We start from the raw sequence: 27,702 nt of genomic DNA on the forward strand, positions 1-27,702 counted from the left end.
GCCTGCTTTAGACAGCTCATAGTAAAGCTATGACCTTTGTCACTGACAATTTAACCATGCTATTTATTACTTTATCTTCTAAATCTGACTACCAAATACTATTCCTTGTCACAAAATTCATTCTTCCATTTTACAACAAAATCATTTTTCTAGAAGAAAACTTTTTTTCCTTGAGAAACTTAATAGCAATATACTATAAAACCATTTCTCTACATTTTATAAAAAAAGATAAGATAACAATGATGATAAATTTCCAAAAAAATTCCATAATATTACTATACATAACAAGGAACATTAACCCTTTGATATTCCACTGATGTCAGATGACATCATAGAGAATTTAGAGAATTTTTTTAAATCAATTATCATATTTTGATATCTGAGAGCCTTGGGGATATGGCTAAATTTCATCCTTCAAAAATTAAGGGCCATCCAGAGAGAATTATCACTAAAAAGTTGTATAAAGAGTATTGTAAACGTTCCTGCCTCATTTTCTGTGTTTTTATAAGGAATGACAGGCATAAATAGCAATAAAATACAGATGACTGGAAATATAGCCATACTTATTATGCATGTTAGGATGTGAAAAAAGTTTATTTACTGTATTTTTTTTTATTCTCTATGGATGAAAAAACAAAAAAAAATTCCTTCTAAGACCCATCTTCAATCTGACATTCTTTCTTTGCAAAAATCCAGCTTTTTGTTAAGAACACTAAAATTTACAGCAAGCAATAAAAGAACATTTTCACCAAGCTTTTAAGCAGTAAGCCAGAACCATGTTTTGCCACAGACAAGTTTTGAGACCAAGTGGAATCTCAAAGGGTTAATATGTAACCTTATTACTTCTGGTAAAATAGCTTTTGATAACATTATTTTAAAGATGCACATAAGCCCTTACCTAATGAAGAAACCATGCTAACAGATGCTTCAGTGTAATGGTAAGGATGGCCATCCAAAAGCATAACCAAATAGGGAACAGTACTAACCCCAAGCTTTCGAGCTAATTCTACTTCATGGCCAGCATGCACCTGAAATTATGTAAGAATTTTTAATATTCTTTAATATGCTAGGTATAATGTTACTTAATAAAAAAAATAAAAAAATGTTTAATCAACTTTTATTTTTCATAGCTAACAAACCAGTCTTAACAATAGGATAATCATCTTCCTCCAGCTGGAAGCCTTTTAAAAACAAAGATTGTTAAGCAAGAAAGCAAGGAATCTGTGGCATCTGGCAACTTCTGCGTATACGAGTGGAAACTGGTCAGCGACCAAGCTTGGAACCTCGCGACGCATCAAGTCTTTCTTTGACCACCTTGGAGAGCAGTTGATTTCGCTCTCCGTCCAAGCCGGTTATATACTGGTATGCTATTACTGGGCATCTCAATTGCTATGTGGTTTACAGTCTCCTTCCTATTTATATTGCATTTCCTACACTTAAACAAGATCCATCTACTCCTCTTTGGATGCATCATGTTCTTGTGCAGCTATGATCAGTCCTGATTCTTTCTTGAGTTTTTCCCTTTGTACCAAGTACCATGTTTCAGTGCTGGAAAATTCTTTAGTTTGTCCTATGAACTGTCCTTGCATGGTTTCTGTGCATCATTACTATCATTACCATTATTATTTAGTTTTTATGTGAACTATCCATACATCACTTTCCTGTTCCATCTTTTACTAATTACTAATTACTAATTACTAATTACTAATTACTAATTACTAATTACTAATTACTAATTACTAATTACTAATTATTATTTATTATTTATTATTTATTATTTATATTTATTATTTATTAATTATTAATTATTAATTATTAATTATTATTATTATTAATTATTAATTAATTATTAATTATTATTATTAATTATTAATTATTAATTATTAATTATTATTAATTATTAATTAATTATTATATTATTAATTATTATTATTAATTATTATTAATTATTAATTATTAATTAATTATTATTATTATTATTATTATTATTATTATTATTATTAATTATTATTATTATTATTATTATTATTATTAATTACTATTCTTATTAATTATCATGAATTATTAATTATTATTAATTATTAATTACTATTATTATTAATTACTATTAGTATTAATATTATTAATTATTATCATTATTATTATCATCATTCATTATTATTATTATAGTTGTTGTTGTTGTTACCCAAGCTGAAAACCCTAGTTGGAGCAGCATAACAGAGCAACCCATGGACCTCAATGGAGATACCTATTTGTATATTTTGAATAAAATCATGACTAAGAGGAAGCCGAACAATGTTTCACTGAGAATTAAGGCATTAGTAGCAACATCAAAACAATTGTTAATAGCCAATGTAATTAAATGACAAATTTCTTAATCAATTTGTATTTTTCATAGCTAACAAACCTTTGGTCTTAACAATAGGATATCTTCTAGCACTAGTTGGAAGCTGGTAAAAACAATCAAAGATTGTATAAACAAGGAATCTGTGGCATCTGGCAACTCCTGCATATATGCGGTGGATGTTTGATCTTTTCGACCAAGCTCGGGCCCCCGAGATATGCCAGTCTTTCTTTTATTGCCATGGAGACTGGAGGTTTGCTTCGCTCCTCCTTTTCCAAGCCAGTTTTTTTATTGTAGCTGCGCTTCATTTCTTCTTATTCAGCCTGGAAGTTCCATGGATGTCAACGTGTTAGACAAGCCTTCTTGGTTGCCATGTTGAACTTCCATGGGACAAATGCTGTTGCAATATATACGTCTTTTAACTCTGCATCGGCATCACTTATGTTATGGGTGATAGGCTAGTCCATCTCCTAGAGTATCTCCCCTTCAGAGAGACAGGACCCCTTACTTCGCTTAATGAAATTATTAAGATACAATAAAGTTTTACACATACTTACCTGGCATGATATATCTTAGCTAATTGGTCTCTGGTGACGTCCGACAGAATTCAAAACTCGCGGCACACGCTACAGGTAGGTCAGGTGATCACCCCCTACCACCGCTGGGTGGCAGTAATAGGAATCATTCCCGTTTTCTGACAGATTTTCTCTTCCCCCTATCTCCTGAGGGGAGGCTGGGTGGGCCATTAATCGTATATATCTGCCAGGTAAGTATGTGTAAAACTTTATTGTATCTTAACAATTTCATTTTTACACTGCAACTTACCCGGCAGATATATACTTAGCTGATTGGCACCCTTGGAGGAGGTAAGAGATAGTTACTCAATATAAATAGCAATTCAAAAAACAGGGATAACAAAGTTTGTTGTAGGTACTATAAATAAACTTAAATACCTTGATTCCTACCTTATTGGGTAGAAGACTTCATGAATACTGTCTATGAGTCTGCTTGCCTCAAGAGTTCCAGTGAGGATGAGACCTGTCACTGAGAACTCTTCTGGATCTTGTCAATGGGGGCTAGCCCGCTTACTCGACAGAGCCTTATTTCGGATCGTACCAATGGGGCCTATCCCACTTACATGGTAGAGCCTTCACCTTTGTCATATCAACGGGGATAACCCTCTTACAAGACAGAGTCTAGGTCCAAACCATTACAAGGAGCATAAAACAACCAATCTCGACCACCTGACCACACTACTTTGTTATAAACTACGATTTGAAAGTGGTACTTTTCCCTGACCACTTTCAATCGACCATAAAAAACACCACCACAAGATTAAATCCTCCAATGTATCTAAATCTAAAACTTAGATTGGTTTCAGCCCCCTGTCCCAGCACCGAATCCGCAGATACGTAAGGTCCAAGAGAGAAGCACTTATCATAAGTCACACGTACATCTCTCAAATAGTTAGGATGCAAACACAGAATTGCATCTCCAATATGTGGATCCAATTAGTCCTGCAAAGACAATATTCTTGTGAAAAGCTAAGGAGGTGGCCACGGCTCTGACCTCATGTGCTTTAACTCTCATCTGTACGAGATGTTCCTCTTCACAGGAAGTATGTGCTTCTGTAATAATATCTCTGATAAAAAATGCCTGTGCATTTTTTGACATCATTCTTCTCGGATCCCTTACTGAGCACCAAAGGCTCTCCAAGTTTCCTCCCATTTGCTTTTTCCTCTCAAGATAGAACTTGAGGCTCCTTACCGGACACAAGGTTCTCTATCTCTCTCCCTACTAGGGAAGTCAGTCCTCTAACTTCAAAACGTCCTTGGCCAAGGCTTAGAAGGATTCTCATTTTTGGCTAAAATAGGGGGGGGTTAAATGAACACATTGCAGAATCCTTCCAGAAGCCCACTGTGCCTTCTAAAGCCTGGAGTTCATTTATTCTTTTAGCTGATGCTAAAGCAAAGAGGAAAATAGATTTCCTACTCAAATCCCTAAACGATGAGTTATTGGGAGGTTCAAATTTATCTGACATAAGAAATCTTTAACACCACATCCAGGTTCAGCTGGGTGGTCTAGCTGTTTTGGACTTCGAAGTTTCGAATGACTTAATCAAATCATGTAGGTCCTTGTCCTCCGTGATGTTTAGTCTGTAAGTCTAAACACCAAGGAAAGCATACTTTTATACCCTTTTATGGTCGAGACTGCAAGATTACATTTCCGTCTCAAAATACAACGGAAAATCTGCTATTTCCGTCACAGAGGTACTGGAAGAGGATACATTCTGATTCCTGGCCCACCTTCGGAATACTTCCCACTTCGACTGGTACACGCGTATAGTTGAAGGTCTTCTGGCTCTTGCAATTGCCTTTGCAGCCGCGCGTGAAAACCCCTTCGCTCTGACGATGTCCTTCGACAGTCTGAACGCAGTCAGACTGAGCGCGGGGAGGTTTTTGTGGTATCTGTCGAAGTGGGGCTGTCTGAGAAGATCGTTCCGTACCTCTGTGAACCACTCTTGAGCTGGCCAGAAATGGGGAAAAAGGGGGCGATTAGGGTCAGCTTCGCTCCTTTCGTCAAAACAAACTTTCTTATGAGTCTCCTATAATCTTGAAAGGAGGAAAAGCGTATCCGTCTATTCCTTCCCAATTTGGAGGAGACCGCTATTGCTACTGCCCTTGGATCGAAATCGGAGAGCAGTAGTTCTCCAGCCTGGCATTCCAATGTGTTGCAAACAGGTCTATAGTCCACTCCATGGAAATGACTTGGTCTTTCCTGCTCCGCAAGTCTGCTCTACGTTTTTCTTGCCTTGAATAAACCTCGTTAAGAGCGTGATGTTCTGCTCCTTTGACCATATAAGAAGCTCCTTCGCCTTCTTGTACAGTGAGAAGGAGGTGAGTCCCCCCCTGTTTTCTTATGTAGGCTTAGAGCTGTCGTGTTGTCTGAGTTCACTTGTAAACACTGAGTTTGAGACTTGGGATTCCCACTGCCATGAGAGCTAGATGCACTGCCACTAACTCTTTCTCGTTGATGTGCCAGGACACCTGTTCCCCACTCCAGGTGCCTGACACTTCTCTCGGGCCCAACGTCGCCCGCCATCCCATTTCCGAAGCGTCTGTAAAACAACACTAGGGAGGGGTTCGGTAACTGCAGCGATAGTCCCTCGTTCAGTCTGCCTGGTTCTAACCACCAGCTGAGGTTTTCCTTTTATTTCTTTGGAGAGAGGAAAAGAGTCCCACAGATCCTGATTTCCTCTGGTCCCAATTCTCCTTCAAGAAGAATTGAAGGGGCCTTATGTGAAGCTCCCTAGAGAACGAACTGTTCCAACGAGGAGAGAGGGTCCCCAGAAGACTCATCCATTCCCTCGCGGAACATTGTTCTTTCTCTAGGAAGGTCTTCACTTTTAGAATACCATCGCTCCTGTCTTTTCTATGGACGGAAACACTTGAAAACCAAAACCCCGAGAATCCATCAGAATCCCCAGATAGGACAATGCTTTGCTGGGGTTTTATCCATCTGGGATTTCCCGAGGTTACAATAACAGTCCCAGGGACTGAGTCAGATTCAACGTCGATCTTAGGTCCTCCAGACAACTGATTCCTGGATTGAGAGCGAATCAGCCAATCGTCGAGATACAGAGATTCTTATTCCTTTCAAATGTAGCCAATGGGCTACATTTTTCATCAATCCCGTGAAAATTTGGGGAGCTGTGCAAGACCGAAACAAAGGGCGCGAAACTGAAATACTTGGCCCTGTACCATAAATCTTAGGTACTTTCTGGACGAGGGATGAATGGGTACATGAAAGTAGGCATCTTGTAGATCCAATGACACCATCCAATCCCCTTGCCTTAGCGCTGAGAGAACTGAGGAAGTCGTCTCCATTGTGAACGTTGTTTTGATCACAAAGTGATTCAGGGCGCTTACGTCCAGCACTGGTCTCCACTCCCGAGGCTTTTGGTACAGGAAGAGGCGATTGTAAAAGCCTGGAGATTGAAGGTCTAGTACCTTTTCGATCGCCTTCTTTTCTAAACATCTGTTGCACCAGATGTATGAGGGCTTGGTTCTTTTAAAGGATCTCGTATTTTGCCGCCAACTCCCTTGGTGTGGTTGGTTAAGGGAGGTTTTTTTCCCTGAAGGGGATAAGATATCCTCTCTCGAGATAGAGAGGGACCAGTTGTCGCCCCTCTCTGAGCCCAGACCTTCACAAACCTCAAAAGTCTGGCTACCTACTGGAGTATGGAGGACTCCTGTCTCACTGCGGCTTTGAGAATGGTCTTTGAGAAGATCGTCCTCTCTTAAACGGTCTTCTACTCTTAAGGGCGGGTCTCGAGGTTGCTCTTCCTCGAAAGGGCTGTTGGAAGGACACCTTATTCGTACCTCCCTCTCTTTTAGCCATCGGCACAGCAGGTTTAAGCCTCTTGGCGGACTGGGCAAGAAGATCTTGCGTAGCCTTCTCCGAAAGCGATCTTGAAATGTCCTTCACTGTCTCCTGAGGAAACAGGTATCCCGAGAGTGGGGAAAAAAGTAAAGAGGCTCTCTGTAAGGGAGAAACTGACTTGGAGAGAAACGAGCTGTATACTGATCTCTTTCTGAGCACTCCTGCTCCAAAGAGAGGCCACTTCTGTGGATCCATCCATGACTGCCTTGTCCAGGCACGAAAGGACACTGGATAACACCTCCATCATCACAAACTCTGGATCCTGCGCTCTTTTTTGCTAGAGCTCCTAAAGCCCAATCCATGAAGTTGAAGACTTCTAATGTGCGAAATAGACCCTTGAGTAAATGGTCCATCTCGCACATTCCCCAAGACGCTTTAGCTGACAGTAGAGAGCGTCTTCTAGATGAGTCCACTAATGCTGAAAAATCCACGTTTGCAGAAGCCGGAAGGCCTAGCCCCATGGGCTCCTTCGTGTCGTACCAGCACCCGGTTACCTGCTAATCTAGACGGAGGCACAAAAACACCGTCTTACCTGCCTCCTTCTTAACCAGGAGCCAGTTCTCTAGATTCTTAATAGCCTTTCTCATAGAGAGAGTAGGCCGCATCTTGACAAAAGAGGGGGACTTTGCCAACTTAGTACTTGACAGAAGAGAGCCTGGAGAAGGAGGATCAGCCGAGCACAGTGAGTCCCCAAACTCTTGAAGTAGCAGTGACAAAAGTCTCTTATAATCAGAGATTCCTACTTCTTTAGTTTCTTCCTCCTCCGAGACTTCCTCCAAGGTTACGTTTGGAGAGGGAGACTTCTTAGGAGAAGAAGTCCTGGAAGGCATGCGACTCTTATCCTTCAAGAGTTTCGCCAGATGAGGACGCAAGTTCAATCCCCGGGATATGCTTCCTCGGGAGGGAAAGAAGAATCCTCTGCTTCCTGCCGCTCTACAGGTTCTTGATACCTGATAGGAGAGGATCTAGAGCCTACCTTTCCAGGCTCTTGGCGCCTATCCGGTGAAACACTTGTTTCTACTCTCGAGCGCCTACTATGAGTAGGGCGCGAATCCAGAGTTAGGATTCTTTCAGGCTCTTGGCGCCTGTGAGGAGAGGCGCTTGCACCTACTCTTCTGTGACTCCCAGGAGTAGGGCGCGAGTCTGAAAAGAGGCTCCTTTCAGGCTCTTGAAGCCTATGAGGCGAGGCGTTAGAGCCTACTCCTGAGCCTCTTCCAGGAGTAGGGCGCGAATCCCTGGCAAGGCTCTTCTTAGGCTCTTGTTGCCTTTGCGGAGAGGCGCTTGCGCCTACTCTTGCTCGTTTTTACAGGAGTAGGGCGCGAATCCGAGATTAGGCTCCTTTCAGGCTCTTGACACCTGCTAGGAGATAGGTAAGCGTCTACTCTAGAGACTCTACCAGGAGTTAGGGCGCGAATCCATGTTTAGGCTCTTTCCAAAGTCTTGGAACCTGCTATGGATAGGTCAGCTTGGACTCCCTTGAGGAAAGCCTATCACGAGCTACCGGTCTCGAGGAATGTAAAGGGACTTCTATTATCCAGGCGTCCCTACCGAAAGTTGGCGCCTTCTAGACGAGCCATCAAAATCTTTCGAAGGAGAGCCCTTCTCACTTCTATCCCTATGGGCAGAGCGTACCCTCTCTCGTTCCTTCCTTCTACTGAAGAGGAGATCCTACTCCTAGGGGATCGTTCGACTGATACTAATCGATCACTACCTTCTCGCGTGGAGAATCTCTCCTTACTCCAACAAGGAGAGGATCTAGAGCCTACATCTTGGCGCCTTGCGCTATGACTCTTCCTAGCATTCGAGCTTCTGTGCGGGGAATATGATATTGTTAGTATACAATAAAGTTTTGTACATACTTACCGGGCAGATATATACTTAGCTTAGTATGTCTCTGACGTCCCGACAGAATTCAAAAACTCGCGGCACACGCTACAGGTAGGTCAGGTGATCACCCTCTCCCGCCGCTGGGTGGCGGGAATAGGAACCATTCCCGTTTTCACAACAGATTTTCTCTTACTCCTATCTCCTGAGGGGAGGATGGGTGGGGCATTCATCGTATATATCTGCCGGGTAAGTATGTACAAAACTTTATTGTATACTAACAATATCATTTTTGTACATGCAACTTCCCCGGCAGATATATACTTAGCTGATTGACACCCTTGGTGGCGGGTAAGAGATAGTTACTCATATAAATAACAATAAAAACAGGGAAACAACATCTGTTGTAGGTCATATATATAAAACTTATTTAAAACCTTGGTTCCTACCTTATTGGGCATAAGACTTCATGATTACTGTCTATGAGTCTGCTTGCCTCAAGAGTTTCAGTGGGGGCCTCAAGAGTTTCAGTGGGGATGAGACCTGACACTGATAGCTCTTCTGGATCGTGTCAATGGGGGCGAGCCCGCTTACTTGACAGAGCCTTGTCTTGGATCATACCAATGGGGGCTGACCCACTTACATGGCAGAGCCTTCACCTTTGTCATATCAACGGGACAAACCCTCTTTACATGACAGAGCCTAGGTCCAAATCACTAACAAGGAGCACAACCAATCCCGACCACCTGACCACACTACATTTTGTTTAACACTACGATTTGAAAGGAGCATTCCCAAGACCCCTTCCAATCGACCATAAAAACACAACACCAAAAAACGTTTAAAATTACTAAACTTAACTATAAAGGATTAGGTTTCAGCTCCTTGCCCCAGCAACGAATCCGCAGACACGAATGGTCCGAGAGAGAAGCACTTATCATAAGTGACTCGCACGTCTCTTAAGTAATTTGATGCAAAAACCGAATTGCACCTCCATAGGTGGATTCGACAAGAGTCTGTATCGACATATTCCTATGATACACTAAAGAGGTAGCTACAGCTCTGACCTCATGTGCTTTGACTCTTAGAAGCTTTAAATGTTCCTCTTCACAGGAAGCATGCGCTTCTTTGATAACGTCTTTAATAAAATACGCTTGAGCATTCTTAGAAATCATCCTCTTAGGATTTCTTACGGAACACCAAAGGCTATCCACATTTCCACCAAGTAGCTTCTTCCTCTCTAGGTAGAATTTGAGGATCCTGACTGGGCACAATGTCCTCTCTAAGTCTCTCCTACCAAAGAGGACAGTCCCTTAATCTCAAAAGTCCTTGGCCATGGTTTAGAAGGAGATTTTTGTTCTTTGCTAAGAACAGGGGATTAAAGGAGCATACTGCAGAATCTTCCTTAAAGCCCACAGTTCCTTCTAAAGCCTCAAGTTCACTAACTCTCTTAGCAGAGGCTAGTGCAAAGAGAAAGAGAGACTTTCTAGTCAAGTCTCTGAATGAGGAATTTTGAGGAGGTTCGAATTTCTCAGACATTAAATATCTAAGAACCCACATCCAGGTTCCAACTAGGTGGTCTTATAGTCTTGGACTTCGAGGTTTCAAAGGACCTTACAAGTCATGCAGATCCTTGTCCTCCGAGATATTAAGGCCTCTATGTCTAAAAACAGATGAGAGCATGCTTTTATATTCCCTTATTGTGGTAACGGCCAGATTGCATTTCTCCCTCAAATAAAGGAGAAAATCAGCTATTTCAGTTACAGAGGTACTGGAAGAGGATACTTTCTGGGACCTGGCCCATCTTCGGAAACACCTCCCACTTCTTCGACTTGGTACACGCAAAGAGTTGAAGGTCTTCTGGCTCTAGCAATTGCCTTTGCAGCCTTGCGTGAAAACCCCCTTGCTCTGAGAGTCCTTCGACAGTCTGAAGGCAGTCAGACTGAGAGCGGGGAGGAGGTTTTTGTGGTATCTGTCGAAGTGGGGCTGTCTGAGAAGATCCTTCCGCAGGGAAGGGCCCTCGGGAAAATCTATCATCCATTCCATACCTCTGTGTACCAATCTTGGGCTGGCCAGAATGGGGCGATGAGGGTCAGTTTGGCTCCCTCCGCCGAGACGAACTTCCTTACCACTTCTCCTATTATCTTGAAAGGAGGAAAAGCGTACCCGTCAATCCCCTTCCAATCCAGAAGGAGACCGTCCACTGCAACTGCCTTTGGATCTGAAATCGGAGAGCAGTAGTTCTCTAACCTCGCATTCCAATTCGTTGCGAAACAGGTCTATATTGGGTCTCCCCCAGAGGTCCCAAATCTCGTTGCACACTTCTGAATGCAGAGTCCATTCCGTGGAAAGGACCTGATCTCTTCTGCTCAGAAGATCTGCTCTCACGTTCTTTTCCCCCTGGATGAAACTGGTTAGAAGAGTTATTCGCCGTTCCTCGGTCCAAAGAAGAAGCTCCTTTGCTTTCTCGAACAGGAGAAGGAGTGAGTCCCTCCCTGTTTCCTTATATAGGGCTAGAGCTGTCGTGTTGTCCGAATTCACTTGCAACACGGCACCCAAGACTTGAGGTTCGAAGTGAACGAGAGCTAGATGGACTGCTGCTAGTTCCTTCTTGTTGATATGCCAGGACCCACCTCGTTCCCCACTCCAGGTGCCTGACACTTCTCTCGAGCCTAGAGTCGCTCCCCATCCTTTTTCCGAGGCGTCTGTAGCCCTTGATTTAATCTGTTTGGCTCTAACCACCAACTGAGGTCCTCCTTTATGCTCTTTGAGAGCTGAAAGGAGTCCAAAGCTCTTGGTGCTTCTGATCCCATTTCTCTCTGAGGAAGAATTGTAGGGGTTCTTAAGTGTAGCCTCCCTAGAGAACGAACTGTTCCAACGAGGAAAGGGTCCCCAGAAGACTCATCCATTCCCTCGCGGAACATTGTTCTTTCTCTAGGAAGGTCGTCACTTTCTGTAAACATCTCTCCTGTCGTTCCTTTGATGGATACACACGAAAACCCGAGAATCCATCAGAATCCCCAAATAGACAATGCTTTGCTGGGGATTCATCTGGGACTTCCCGAGGTTTAATAACAGTCCAGGGACTGAACTAGGTCCAGTGTTAATTTCAAGTCCTCCAGACATCGATCTTTTGATTGGCCCAGATCAGCCAATCGTCGAGATACAACGAGATTTCTTACTCCTTCGATATGTAGCCAATGAGCTACATTCCTCATAAGACCCAGTGAACACTTTGAGGGGCCGTGGCAAGACCGAAGCATAGGGCTCGAAATTGAAAAACTTTGCCCTGTACCCTGAATCTTAGGTACCTCCTAGACGAGGGATGGATAGGTACATGAAAATAGGCATCCTGAAGGTCCAGGGACACCATCCAATCCCCTAGACGAAGAGCTGCAAGAACGGAGGAAGTCGTCTCCATCGTGAACTTCGTCTTGACAATGAAGCGATTCAGGGCACTTACGTCCAGGACTGGTCACCACTCTCCTGAGGCTTTTGGTACAGGAAAAGACGGTTGTAAAACCCTGGAGATTGCAGGTCTTGAACCCTTTCTATCGCCTCTTTGTCCATCATTTCTTCTACTATTTGTAGCAGGGCCTGGTTCTTTAAAGATCTCGGTATCTTGCTGTTAACTCCCTGAGTTGTTGTTAAGGGAGGCTTCTCCCTGAAGGGGATAAGGTATCCTCTCTCGAGGATAGAGAGGGACCAGTTGTCCGCCCCTCTCTGAGCCAGACTTTCGCAAACTTCAGCAGTCTGGCTCCTACTGTAGTCTGGAGGACTACTTTCTCACTGCGGTTTAGGGAAGGGCTTGCGTGCTGATCTCCTCTCTTAACCGGTCTCCTACTCCTAAGAGAGGGTCTAGCCGTCGTTCTCCCTCGAAAGGGCTGCTGAAAAGCAGGCTTCTCTCTTTTAGCCAAAGGGACTGCCGGTTTCAGTCTTTTCGCCGACTGCGCAAGCAGATCCTGAGTCGCCTTTTAAGATAAAGACTTAGATATATCTCACTGTCTCTTGTGGAAAAAAACAGGTGACTAGACAGGGGCGAATAAAAAAGCAGGGAGGACATCTGTAGAGGAGACACCGATTTCGTCAAAAAGAACTGTAGACAGATATCTTTTTCAGGACTGTGATCCAAAGAGAGAAGCCACCTCCGTAGATCCATCCATCAAGGCCTTATCCAGACAAGAAAGGACACTCGTTAAAACTTCCATCAAAACAAAGTCTGGATCCTGTGCTCTCTTGGCCAGGGCTCCCAAGGCCCAATCCATAAAATTAAAGACCTCAAGTGTGCGAAATAGACCCTTAAGTAAATGGTCATTTCGCACATTCCCCATGAGGCCTTTGCCGAATGAAGAGAGCGTCTTCTAGACGAATCCACTAACGCTGAAAAATCAGCATCCGCTGAAGAAGGGAGGCCCAATCCCATTGGCTCTTTCGTGTCATACCAGACACCTGGCTTACCTGCCAACTTCGAAGGAGGGCAGGAAAAAAACCGTCTGCCCGCTTCTTTCTTAGAGAGGACCAGTTCTCCAAGCTCTTGATGGCTTTGCTTCAATGAAAGGGTCGGATTCATTTTCACGAACGAAGAGGACTTGGAAAGCTTAGTGCTTGAAAGCAGTGATCCCGGCGAAGGAGGATCTGGCGGACGAAGAGAGTCACCGAAATCTTGAAGAAGCAGGGCTGCCAGTGTCTTGTAATCCGAGACGCCCACATCTACAGAAGTTCCTCCTCAGATACCTCTTCAAAGGTAGCATTAGGAGAAGAATGCCTCTTCGGAGAAGAGTCCTAGAAGGAGAAGCGCTCTTTTCCTTCGAAAGAAGTTTGGTAGAGGAAGGAAGACCACTCCCGAAGAGATCCTATTGCCTGAAGAAACAGTTTCAAACTGGAAGGGGCCTAGCAGAAGAAGAATGCCTGCTTCTTCTCAAAGGATCTTGCTGCCATGAGAGGGGAAGAGCTCGCATCTTTACAGGAAACTCTTTCAGGAGTAGGGCGAGAATCCCTTAACAGGCTCTTTCCAGGCTCTTGGCGCCTGTGAGGAGAGGCGCTAGCTCAGTCGGTAGCGTCTTGGGGTAGAAAAACGTCTGCTCTCATCCTGGCTCCTGCCAGGGAGAGGGGTTTACTTCCTTCCGAAGACTCTTGCGAGAAGGTAAACTCGGAACTCCTACGGAGAGCCTAACAGGAGCAGGGCGTACAGAACCCATCATGCTCTTTTCAGGCTCCTGGCGTCTGCGTGGAGAGGCGCTAGCGTCCCGTTCTGGGCGCCTGGAAGGAGTAAAACGCCTGGTTTGAAGAATACCGTTAACATCACGATGGCGCCTGCTAGGAGAGGCGCTAAAATCTCTCCGAGAACGTCTGGGGGGCGAGATTTCTTCTTCTCTCTCTCTGCGTCCCCGTGAATACGGAGACTATCCTGTTCCTTAAGATAGCAAGGAGAGGCGCTTCTATCTCTCAGAGAACGCCTATAAGGAGAACATTCTTTTACTCCTACGAAAGGATAGACTATCCTGGCTTCTGTCAGGAAGGGGGCTTGCGCCCTATTCGGGTGCGTCTAGACGAAATGCGGGATCCTACTAGAAGAAGCTCTTACTGGTCGGAGTAGAAGATCGTTCTCGAAAGGGAGAGGCGTATAACAACAATCTTGTCGGGGAGTAGCGCCTTCCAGGAGAGAGACGCCTACCAGAGTCCGAACGCCGACTTGACGACCGTCTCTTAAGAGAGCTCTTTAACTGGAAGAGACGTCCTTCCTGCGAGAAGGCTCCTTAGACAGCGAGCCTACTAACAAGGGATAAAACTGCTCCTGCAGTCCTACCAAGAACTTCTTTGTAGAAGCACGAATTCCTTCCGGAGAAGAAACAAGAGACTTCATCGCTCTCTTCTTCTGAGCGGGAGAATACTCCGAAAAAGGCTGCTGGGCTGGAGTCTAATGCGTCTCCTGCAAGGCGCCTTCCAGGCTCTCTTCAGAGGGCGCGACTTAGACGCGGACTCCATCCCGCGTCTCGGAGAGGTAGAATCTGAGTCGGAAAAAAAACACTCCTAAGGACGCTTTGTCTATAGCTGTCCAAGCAGCCTGGGATGAGTCTACAGGGCCCTGCCAAAGGGGTACGCCTGACCGTTGGGAATACTCTACATCCCCCTTGCGGCTTTCGACATTCCTCCTCCCTTGGTCGGGATGGGAGTCTGAAAGAGGTCTAGGCCTAGGAGCAATGCGGAGTCGGTCAGACGCCCTCCACTACACTGGGGACACTGTACACTTCACTGCACACTTCACTCTTACCTTCCATTTGTTCTCGTAATTGCCTTGCCACATTACGGAATTGACGCTTTCCATTGCAGCTTTCTCCGATCGAGACGAATCTACGATTTCGCTGCGGGGGGAAGGAGCCTGAACCTGCGTTAGCAGTAGGAGAAAATACATTGGAAATAGAGAGATGTCCTGATCCAAAGAGCAGGACCTACTTGCACTTTTAGCAGCTTTCCTAATTCTATCTTTCTCCAACTTATTTACATACGCAGTCAAACTCTTCCATTGCACTTCAGTCAAACTCAAACATTCGTCACGTGTTACTAACTGAGCATTCATTCCCCCTACATTTAACACAAATAGTGTGAGGGTCCACCGAAAGCTTTCGGCGTCTCACCTTACATCCTTCTTTCACACAACCTCGAAACGAGTTTCAGGCACAACATCAGCATAATGAAGAAGAACCCTAAGCAAAATCCAAATAACGGTCCAAATCAGCGTATACAAAGCCAAAGAAAGAATACTTCACCAAAACAATCCTTAGCAAAGCAAGCAGAATTTCCGTGCAGGAGGAATAACACGATGTTGCTAGCACCGGCGACAGAGAAAATCTGTTCTGAAAACGGGAATGGTTCCTATTCGGGAGATGATCACGTGACCTACCTGTAGCGTGTGCCGCGAGTTTTGAATTCTGTGGGGGACGTCAGAGGAATAAGCTAAGTATATATCTGCCGGGGAGTTTGCATGTACAAAAACAATCTTCCCTGTCTAGACGAAGCATAAAACGAGTCGTCTACTCTCGGAGGAGAAGAGGTTTCTTACTGGTGAAAAGCGTCTATTAGACTCCTCTTCACTAGGAGAAGGCCTCCTAAAGAGCTCTTTACTGGAAGAGAGGAGTCCTTCCTGCGAGAAGGCTCCTTGCGCCCACTAGTCGAAAAGAGAGCCTACTAATGATGAGAGATTCGCTTTGAAGGTCCAACAGAAAATCTATTAGTATGATGAACGAATCCCTTCTAGTGAAGATTCAGGAGACTTCATAACTTTCTTAGGTGCAGGAGAATACTCCGGAAAGGTTCCGGGGCCGGAGTCAAGAGCGCCTTCTCCTGACAGCTTCCAGGCTCTCTTGAGAGGGCACGATTTGGAAGAGGAGCGTCCATCCACGCTTAGGTGAAGACGAATCTGAATCGGAAAAACACTTCCTTAGGAGGCTTTCCTATAGCTCTCCAAAGCAGCCTGGGGACGAGCCTACAGGATCTGCTGAAGGGACGCTGACCATTGGGGATACTCTACATCCCCCTTGTTGCGGTCTTTCGACATTCCTCCTCCCTTGGGCATGGGAGTCTGAAAAGAGGTCTAGGCCTAGGAGCGATGCGGAGTCGGTCAGACGCCCCCTCCACTGCACTGGGGACATTGCACACGTCACTACACACTTTACTCTTACCTTGGTCTATATCACGCAATTGCTGTTGTAAATTGCGATTTGACGCTTCACAGCGGCTCTCGGCGGAAGAGCATCTACGAGTTCGCTGCGGGGTTGAAGGAGCTGAAACCGAAAAGGAGATGGCGAAGCTACTGCAGGGTTAGAGATACTATCCTGTTCCGCAGAACATGATCTACTTGAACTTCTAGCCAAAGCTTTCCTAATTCTATCTTTCTCTAATTTTTTCACGTATGCAGTTAGATCTTTCCATTGCACTTCAGTTAAACTCTCGCATGCATCACATGTATCCTTAACTGAACATTCCCTTCCCCTACATTTTACGCAAACAGTGTGAGGGTCCAAAGTAGCCTTAGGCAACCTCACCTTGCATCCTTCATTTATACATACTCTAAACAGAGTTCCAGGTGTTAAATCAGACATATTATCAAACCAAATCCAAAAAAAAGCGTATGCCAAAAACCAAAGATCAAATACTTCCCAAATAATCCTCGGCGAAGCAAGCAAGAAATTCTATGCAGGAGCTACCAACAAAGTTGTTGTTAGCACCGGCGACAGAGAAAATCTGTCAGAAAACGGGAATGATTCCTATTACCGCCACCCAGTGGCGGTAGGGGGTGATCACCTGACCTACCTGTAGCATGTGCCGCGAGTTTTGAATTCTGTCGGACGTCAGAGACATTAGCTAAGTATATATCTGCCGGGTAAGTTGCATGTGTAAAAATTATTTGCTCTTAAGTAACAGCTAGTAAAACCAAAGCAATGAGGCAATCAGAGATTAGATAATCAAAACAGGACAGATGAAAAGTAATCCAAAAAGAATGCAGCAAGCAACCAAAGAGTTGCTGCAAAGAATTAGGATTATCACCTAAAGTGAAACAACAAAGGCCCATTATAAGCAGTACCTACTATGAGGACGAGTCATTGAGTAATACATATGAACACTTGGTTCCCATAACCTATGTGCTTCAGTATAAGTGTTCATTACTTTAAAAGTGCCATGGAAGCACTTGAAAATTATCTTAAAAATTCTCTAGTATACCACATGGAACGCGGTGGCGTACCCTTTCCCCAAATAATATGAAGCAGCTAGAAATGTTGAACTAAGCTCAAAATTGTGCTGAAAATATTCCTAATGAACAGCAGAGTTAAGGATGTAGAAGTTAGAAAAAATCTATGCCAAGAGGATTGGTATTCTGGTATTATTATGAGGTAGTTAATGAAACAGGGCTAGCCAGGAGGATTTGCTCTTAAAATGAGAGCTGAAGATGAAAAAATATAATATTAAAGACACCTAAGCAAAAGGAGACCAAAGAGAACTGATGACAAGTACTATAAAAGGCACAAAACAATGCAGGAGATGCCAATCCACTGCTGTAATGATCCTTCTATATTCAAAGTGGCATAAAAGGTACACTATGACAGTGACCCTCAGGAGGATCTGTTCAGAGAGAGAGAGAGAGAGAGAGAGAGAGAGAGAGAGAGAGAGAGAGAAATGGAAAGGAATATTAAAGTTTAGGCCAAAGGTCAAACACTGGGACCTGATGAGGTCATTCAGCGCTGAAAAGGAAATTGGGTTAGTTAAGTAGTTTAAAAGGTGTAACAGGAGGAAAACCTTGCAGTTGTACTGAAATACTTGTTAGGATAGGGTGGACAGCAAGAAGAAGGAAGAAATATATGGAAATGGGGGTACAGTAAAAGGAATGAAAAGGTTGTAGCTAGGGGCTGAAATGATGCTGCAAAGAACCTTTAATAATGACTACAGTGCACCCGTGAGGTGCATGACAGCTACCCTGTTACGGAAGAGAGAGAGAGAGAGAGAGAGAGAGAGAGAGAGAGAGAGAGAGAGAGAGAGAGAGAGAGAGAGAGAGAGAGAGCTACTTTAAACATCAGCAAACAGAGCCTCACCTGGTCTTACCATCAGGATTATTCAAACTGTACCTAACAACCTGGAATTACAATGAGCAAAAAAGTCATGAACAACACACTCCATAAGCAGAAAATGTTATTCCATTCTCAAAGGTACATCAGTAATCTAAAAAAACTAAAATCTGGGTTATAAGCCTGTAGTGTTTTACTTGGCAGTTCCTGATGTACATTTTGTTAAGTAAGAATTATATACCACCTCAATGAGTGTAAAGACTTATGCAAAAGTTAACTAAAGCAAGCCCTGGGCTTGCTACGATCCCACTGGTCACCCTCTATCCTTAGTTTTCACAAAGACAAGAAGCTCTAGCATACTTTAGCTAGGAAATTCCAGTCATAAGAAAAGATCACCAAGGATGAAAGCCTCAGGAAATAAAGGATCAGAAAGACTGAGCAGGTAAGGAAGGCTGAATGGGCTGTGAGGAAGAAGCATGTTAGATGTCATACAATGTGTACACATCAAGAGCAGTCATGCCTAAAAGCCATAGTAGTAGCTGTATAATGCATCACAAGTGAAGAACTACCATATAGCTTCACACCAGCCTAGCACGCACTGAAAAAAAAATTTAAAAATTTACTCTGCTGGAAAAATGTAGCTGAATTTTCAAATCCTCAAACTCAGTACTACAACAGTCTACACCATTATAAATAGACTGAAGGAAACAAGACAAGTTTGAAAGCACTTTAGTATACAAAGTTCTTTCTGTCTTAATTCACACTGGTCAGATTGACAAAACAGTTCAACCAGACAGATAAGACAAGAAAGTGCCATATGGCTGAAATCAAGAAGAAAAAGGTAGTTAACAAATCTTTGTAATATACCATATAAAAAAAACAGATAGTATACAATCAAATTTGTAATAAAAGATTTATGCAGAGGAAAAGCTACATCATAAACCAAAAAAACCCAGCTGACAGGCATGACAGACCCTATCATAAATCTTCCAGAGGTTAAAATATAACCATTAATACTTCTAAATCTTTCATCAACATCATGAATGCAACATCAACTTTTTCCTTATTAGTTAAATAGAGTATATTTTCTCCAATTTCTTCTGTCCTGTGCTAATTTCTCTTTTCGGAACTCTAATCAGTGTAGCTCTTCTAGAATCTCCTTTTTCTAGTCATGAATCTTAAAAAATTCGATGATCACCTAAGCAAAAATCAATACTTTGTCAGTATTAATTTCCACTGCAAAGGTTGTGGAGGACTAATGTACACATTGTAAATCCTTACTTTAATATTTCTAAATATCTGGTAAAAGGTAATCTAGTGACTGTACCTTTTGGAATACATTTTGATAGTAACAAAGTATCAAAGGATTACCAATGCTTCAGGAAGTGGTTTACATTATCACCATATTTTAAAACAATTCTGATGAAACGTAGAAAAGGAACCAGCTTTTAAAATGATACAGATAAATCCTTTAACTTATATATAAAATAAAAAACCAAGTTTCTGTACAAAATCTATATGGAATCAGTGATATTCAATTCAGATTTCAATGCTTTGTCTACCCTTAAACTTAAGCATTCTGCATACTACTAAACTGATAATGCAGAAGGCAGCACATGTTTAATAGAGAGCTATGAGACAAAACAATAACTGAACTCATACAGGATGACTTGTACCTGCAATAATATTACTGAATATGAAATGAAAGAGTTTTTAACACAATTTTATCAAAAGGAGATACTTGCATTAACTTAATACTGAGAAAAAAAAACCAATTCACTAAATGTTTTCCTAGACATGTATCTAGTAATACTCATGAACATAACATTTAGTAACACAAAACTGCCACTCACCGTAGCCATGCCAAAATTAATAGGCTCCAGTTCTTCATACAATCTTCGCCATATGGGTTCTATGTGAGCACATGCTATACACCAGTCAGAATAAAATAGTAAAAGATAGGGCTGCTTTCTCGCTTAACTGAACAATGGAGTTTTGGTAAGCTCTGTAAACAGATGCAAAATCATTAATTATTAAACACCAACAATTCCTTAAATGAGGACTTCACCACTATTTGTGCTGGTATTCAATAAGTACTATTGCTTCACAACTAACACACAATACTTGTACATACAGAACTAAATTAACTTACTTGAATGTTATAGACTGCTTCTGGTAAATATTTGAACCTTCGCCATGCTTGAAGTTGAATCTAAAGCTGCCACCTAAATTACTGAAATATTTCATCGAAAGGATCAAAGCGTCGGAATGATGAATAATCATGTTGCCTTCGGAAATTTGGTTGCTCTTCGTTTGCAGTTGTTATCATAAAGTCTACGTCTCTCTGGATCCATCAACAGCTGAAATTAGGGAGTGTGGAAGCAAGCAAATTTTTAAAAATAAAATATAATATATTTTACAATACCAAAAAGTTCATTCTTAATTGGCAATACTCAGTGAACGTTAACAGATCTTAACTGGCATTACTCTAGTAAACACTGAAGTACAACAAGCAACCACTCAAAATATATAGTACAGTCAAATCTCAGATTTCGTATGCCTGATTTTTCGTACGATTAGGTATTCGTCATTTTTTCCAACAAATTTTTTAACATCTGGTCTCGTACATTTTCTCAGAATTTGTACACCCAGAACTCATTCTAGAGCCCAACCATCATATGCCGAGCACCAAACAAAGCATCTTATGTTCTCATGTGACCCATTCTACTTTTGTGTCATTGATTTTTGCATTTTCTTTATTTGAATGCAACTCCTAAATAAGCCATCATAGGGCCAAAGAAAGTTCCAAGTGCCAGCCTATCTCTAAAAAAAAAAAAAAAAAAAAAAAAAAAAAGTGAGAAACACTAAAGAATTTAAGTAAGAACTCTTAGCAAAGTGTTGGGAGCAATAATTTGTGAAAATGCAAGGATGTTGCAGGCTGATCTCAGTAAGAAAATGCCTACAACAAGTGCTGCTGGTAATGAATTTAAGGACAGCAGAAGCCGATCTGAAAAACTGAAAAAGCAAAATGGTCAAACATAATAGGCCTTCTTCAGTGATTATGGACATCTTTGCAAAGTGGAGTGATGTAAAAAATTTTGTGGAGAATTACCATCTCAACAAAGAAGATTACTTTTGTGGAGAATTACCATCTCAACAAAGAAGTTGTAATCCGTATCTACATGTTTAATGACAATACCTTGTTTCACTTTAAGCAAATTTTAAAGACACCCCAGAAACAAATGTCTCTATAGGTCCTTGATACCTGTAGACATCCTGGAGGAGGATTCCCCTTCTAAACAATAACCTCTCCTCCTCTCCGTCTTCCATACCCTAACAAGAGTCTTCCATAAAGGTAAGAGTGATGTTAAATGTATCTATATATTTCATTAGCCACTGATATTTATTACTCATAGTGTTTTATTCTCTATGTAGTTAGGTTTTTTTGGGGGATTTTTTTGGGGTTGTCTGGAACCACTTAATTGGAATTTACATTATTCCTTATGGGAATTTTATTGTTTCAGATTTCGTGCGCTTCGGACCTTCGAGAGATGTTATGGAACGGTTTCATATGAAAACCGAGGTTGCAACCAACCGTATTATTAAGCGACTGAAATCTTGCTCACCTGTAACCTATAAAGAAAGATTCTCCTTAACACCAAATAAAAATCTGCAAGGTAACTCACCTCATATGCTTGGTTGATTTCAATAAACTTTGCCTCAGCTTGGGGAGACTTGTTCTTATCAGGATGCCTGCAAAATTTAGGATTTTTGGGTATAGTATATAATTACACTATAAAAGTACCTCTTATAATAAAATATGTCAAACATATCTGTTCAAATTCTAATTCAAGCTGGAATCTTGATGTTGAACCAAGAAGCATACTGCACTTTTATAATAAAATCAATACTATTTTTTGACTAATTCAATATACAGTAAAATACTACATACAAATACTAAAATACTTTTCAGGATATAACAGTAGTAAAACAGTTCTTTTAATATTATGTACTTTATTACTTGATCTCATGAAATATGTACTGCAAACTTTAGAGTAACCTGTCTCATCACCAGTAGTGTCTAAGGGCATATTAGATTGATCAATAGGAAGAAATCCCCTAACTCCCCAACCAGTTTATTTTTACCTTTCTGCCCATCACCTGCCAACACATTATCATCTCAGTAACCATTATTAAAACAAAACAAAAGGTGTAAGTGGAATGTTACTTGGATCAAATGAACAGATGCCCTAAGGACAACTTTCAACTTTGAATGTTAACCTGACACTGTTTCCCCGTGGATAAATCCAGTAAGCATTTACTATGTTTTTACATTAAAACTTCTACTTTTTAGTGGCTTTTTGAATAAGTATTCTTGCTGTACATTGATGCCAGGAAGAGTATATCACAGCATGACCAGTAGCTACAGAAACCTGAACTCCCAACCTTTATATGAAGTGTTCTGGAAGTTCCTTGGAGAAAGAGCCTTCTACGTGAGGCAATGCTGGTTAGGCTGGACACTGCCTCTTTGACGAGATTAAGTTAGACCAGGCTGTACCCCTAGTGAACGACATTTAACCCTTCAAATTCTGAAGGCAGATGCCATCGTGCATCCAAAAGATTCCTAAGTGAAAATAAGTAGTTTAAGGGGTTCCAGCGTATCATGTGGATTATTTTAAACTATTACAATCATTCCTAAAATGGGCAATGGCTGGATGGATGGCATTTAAGAGTCAAAACCATGGCATTTGGGATGACAAGGCCATGCAGCAGTACAGTCAACCCCCAGAGATTCATGTTGGATAGGGGACCATAGCTCCCCCCAATGCATGACACACCCTCTAATAATGCTCATTACTGCCTACCTACATATTTTGATAGTTTGAACACCAAATACCCCCTGTAAAAATGCTTAGGCCTATACCTACCTATTTTAATATTTTAATAATTTTATCATCAAAAGTGTATTTAGTAATCAAAATTTAATAAGTAGTAGTAATAATGAATATTTTCTCTAGGAAAAATCTGCAAACTGGCAATTTTTCAGCGAATAATGTGGATAAGGTAGTCTCCAGTTATCGGCAGGGGTTCCGTTCTCAGCAGGGTGCTGATAAGCGAAAACCACTATCAACCAAAACTCAACGATTTATGGCTACGGGGCCGAGTTTTGGTTAATGGCACTTCTGTTTCCATGTTATGGTGCCATAAAATATACCAAATTTGAAACTAATTTGTATTTTTCATAACTAACAAACCTTCGGTCTTAACATTAGGATTTACTAGCGCCAAGCTGGAAACCGGTAGAATTAAAATTACACTTGTGAGATCCAGGGACTAATGCATCTATAGTTTTATATGGCACTAGACAAGCACCATAAAAAACCCATAACGCCATTAACAGTCGGCTGATAACTGGGGGACTGCCTGTATACCTAGTACGTTCCACAGAAGAATCCGCGAATGGATGGCACTGGTATACCTAGGTACTAGTAAAACAAAATTTACAAAAAATAGATAATCAAAAATGTTCAAAGTACACATTTAAGCACAAAAAGTAGGTAATATAATAATGTCCAAAATAGGAAACGTTTAAAAGTAAAATCTTAACAATATTCCATTTCCCTTAGCCTAACTGTCAGTGGCAGGAGGGGAAGAAAAAACACAAACTATGGAGCTAGCTGGCCGAACAATGATCATAAAACATACACTACACAGATAGATAAATATACACCATAAATCACGTTTATTGGGGTCAGAATAAGTACATTAGGATTACTAGTAGTAGCCTACAGGCGATAAAATAGGGGATGTTGCCCACGACCAACTCTACAAAAACCCCACCCATTAGTAGCTTGAACGTGGACCTATGAAAAAACCAGAGAGTCAAGTCTAGCTTAAAAAATCAACTAAAGAGATAAACCGACAATTACCTAAAACTGGACTGATAAGGCCTAGCACGACTACGGGACAATACAATAGGCCTAGGTTACGGGATACTAACCTACTGCAGTTAGGCCTAAAGCAAATTAAAATTGGCCTTGTGCTTTCACTCTATGCTCAGCAATTCAAGCAGGACCATCAAAATCATACGACAAAACGACCGACATTCAAAGAGAAATTAAACAAGAGCAAAAACGTCTCCGTCCCATTGTGAGCGTTAACGCAACGAGAGAGACTCATGAATTTGACATCTCCAAAACACCATACGCGGAGAGACGTCCCTTTACCATTCTTTGGCCAGCTTCTTGTAGGCCTTTTTGATGTCCTGGGCATCCGACGTCCTCTTTATTTCCAGGATGTTGTAAGGGTCCTTGATTCTCGCCCAGGCACACGCGACGAGAGTCAAAAGGAGGAAAACACACCCGGACCACCGCATGATTGTACTGCTCTGCGGAATTCCGTCATTCGAGCAGACTACAATACTTCGCCACCTCCTCCGGCATCGGTCTTTATATCTCGTGGTTATCGAATACTATGAAGCGTTTAATCGGTTCGGCATCATTATGTCTATAATAAAATTATTAAACTTTAGTGGTGTTTTTCTGACGTTCCCGTTGTTTTATTTATCGTTAAATGAATACGGTACATGCGCCAGCTGATCAATGAGATGGGCCTTAGGGCGGGAAGTTTGAAATGCCGAGGATTTTAATCCTCACTTCCTCATTATAACCATTATATGAAATCACATTAATTCCTCAACCAATTATAACTGCGGGATTATATGAATCTATATAATGCTAAATAAGGTTTGAAATGCACGTCATATTATGTATTTTGAAGCAAAAGGACACCTCTCTGAAAAGGGAGTGGCTTCACGAGTAAAAAAAAATCATCGTGTCCATTTATTTATCCATGAAGTTTAGTTATAAACCTTTTTAAATGTATTTCGTGAGCCTCAAGGCACGTCATGTCCCTCAACATATATCAATACGCAATACGCAGGGTTTCGTAAGTACTGTCACTCACTAAGGAGTACCAAGCTCTTAAAGGTCAACAGAACATCTTTTATGACAAAGAAAAGCATATTTATGTAAAAGTTACAGCTCGATACTGAATCAAGCATCATTATGTCAAGGACTCAATTTCTTCCCGCTAGCATGAGGAAATGTAAATTATTATTATTATTATTATTATTATTATTATTATTATTATTATTATTATTATTATTATTATTATTATATTATTATTATTATTATTAGTGTTGGGTTCCGGGTTGCATCCTGCCTCCTTAGGAGTCCATCACTTTTCTTACTATGTGCGCCGTTTCTAGGATTACACTCTTCCGCATGAGTCCTGGAGCTACTTCAGCCACTAGTTTTTCTAGATTATGGAACACTAGGCACGATCCCAAGATCCTTGAAAAGGAATCTAGAAAAACTAGAGGCTGAAGTAGCCCCAGGACTCATGCAGAAGTGTGTGATCCTAGAAACTGCGCAAGTAGTAAGAAAAGTGATGGACTCCTAATGAGGCAGGATGCAAGTTGCAACCCGGAACCCCACACTATAAATACCACCCAGTCGAGGACTGTGATAGAGCAAAAAAAAAATAATAAAAAAAAAAACTAAATAAAAATAATAATAATAATAATAATATAATAATAATAATAATAATAATAATAATAATAATAATAATAATAATAATAATTTACATTTCCGCATGCTAGCTGTAACTTTTATTATTATTATTATTATTATTATTATTATTATTATTATTATTATTATTATTATTATTATTATTATTCAAAATGAACAACATTCTATGGAATACTAAAGCTTGTAAGCAAGCTTCCTCATCGCACGTAGAAAATGAATAAACTTTTAACATATAATGAATTTAGAGCCATAAAACTAAACAAAGTTGATAAAACATTCTTCGCCAGATACTACTCATTCGCCACTGAATATTGATATTTACCCTTAAGTAAAAGAAAAAAATTGTCGGCGAGGTATTTCTATGGTAACTATAAATGGAGAATACGATTTTCACATGATGGCGAATGGTATCTTGCTCATTCTGTAAGCTTTCATATTGCTTGTTTTACTGATGGTTTCAATAAAACTGTGGCCTCAGGAGGTTACTGTTCCTTTTCAAATGAATAGTGACTAACTTGAAAAAAATATATATTACTTTAACTACATCACTTTGCTTTCCTTCCATTCACAGAACATTCTTTCATTCTAAGTAAATCAAAGGTAGTATATAACAGCGTTATTCTTTCAAATGTTTGATTTCAGTTGAAACATAGGTACTATATGGAACCACTGGAAAAATGTAAATGTAAATTTCTGTATTTTCTTTTTTTTTATTGCATCTTGCTTCACTAAAATTATTGACATTGCCTGCCCCCCCCCCCCCCCCCCGGCCAAAAAAAAAAAAAAAAAAAAAAAAAAAAAAAAAAAAAACGCCCCACCTCGGAAAATATGCTGCGGCCGACCATGACTGCCAGATAAAGGACTGACGAGTGGGAGGGGAAGTCGCAATGGCTTGATAGCATGTCTGGCGAGACAGGAAGTTGACTCAAAGATCGATGAGATAACAACAGAAATTGAATAATTGACTTCAGAACAGATAATTCACAAAGACGACTAAATCGTTAAGAGTTGCAGCTATTCAAGTAGTAAAGAGAAAGTGGGGAGATTGGATTAGAGATATATTAGAGAGAAGGGAGTGCGGGAGGAAATGACACGGGACAGATGGAAGAGACGTATTAAAAACGGCGACCCGAATAGGGATAAAACTGGGAAAAAGTAGTAGTAGTTATTGTGGGATGGATGTTTCAGGAACTCATAATGCAGTCGTCACTAATGTGTTACTGGAATCACATCGATTGGTTAATTTATGGAAATTGTTCAACTTTTTTTTTTTTTTTTTTTTTTTTTTTTTTTTTTAGGTATAGCCCTACACAGGGATGGTTCTTCTCTGGTGGGAGGACCCACGTTTCCTAAATAAGTTGCTTCCTATATAACTGTCTTTTTTTTTTAGTGTTTTCTCAGCAGTAATCGAAGCTCCTGTAGAATAGGACTGTCTTCAGCTTTTTTATTATTATTATTATATTTGCTTTCTTCTTGTATGAACTTCACTTTAGGCGGTATTTTGTTTCATAGTTGGTGCGTGTTCATATGCTCTGGCGAATCACGCAGGCATTAGACACAGATTTCTAACAAGTTTCTATAGGAGTAACAAATCATGGGTACATTATTTATGGCTTCTATTATATCACCTTGGCTTTCATACAATCTAACGTTATACAGTAAGCGAGATCAATCCTTGTTGTACGTAAAAAGGTTAGACACTTCCTACAAATCTACATAATTTATGCAACTCAGGACATAGACAAATTGATCGCCTCACATCCTTGCAACAGCTTTTGTTCCGACTACCCCACCGCCCCCCTTCTCTCTCTCTCTCTCTCTCTCTCTCTCTCTCTCTCTCTCTCTCTCTCTCTCTCTCTCCCGCGATACTTTGTCGATCTGAGGAAGTAAAATAAGTCTTCATATCTTTACATGGGTGTAAGGTCAACGCTAGCGTGTAATC

General features: G+C 41.2%; 1 protein-coding gene and 1 pseudogene across 1 annotated transcript in view; one reads left to right on the forward strand and one right to left on the reverse strand.

Moving 5' to 3' along the window:
- LOC135216201 (dnaJ homolog subfamily C member 16-like) overlaps positions 1 to 24,604 on the reverse strand; it is a 74,118-nt pseudogene extending 49,514 nt beyond the window's left edge.
- The window catches only part of LOC135216442 (dnaJ homolog subfamily C member 16-like), a 301,782-nt gene that overhangs the window by 192,761 nt on the left and 81,319 nt on the right, over positions 1 to 27,702 (forward strand).

The sequence above is a fragment of the Macrobrachium nipponense genome, chromosome 6 (genome assembly GCF_015104395.2).
Source record: "Macrobrachium nipponense isolate FS-2020 chromosome 6, ASM1510439v2, whole genome shotgun sequence".
Classification (NCBI taxonomy): domain Eukaryota; kingdom Metazoa; phylum Arthropoda; class Malacostraca; order Decapoda; family Palaemonidae; genus Macrobrachium; species Macrobrachium nipponense.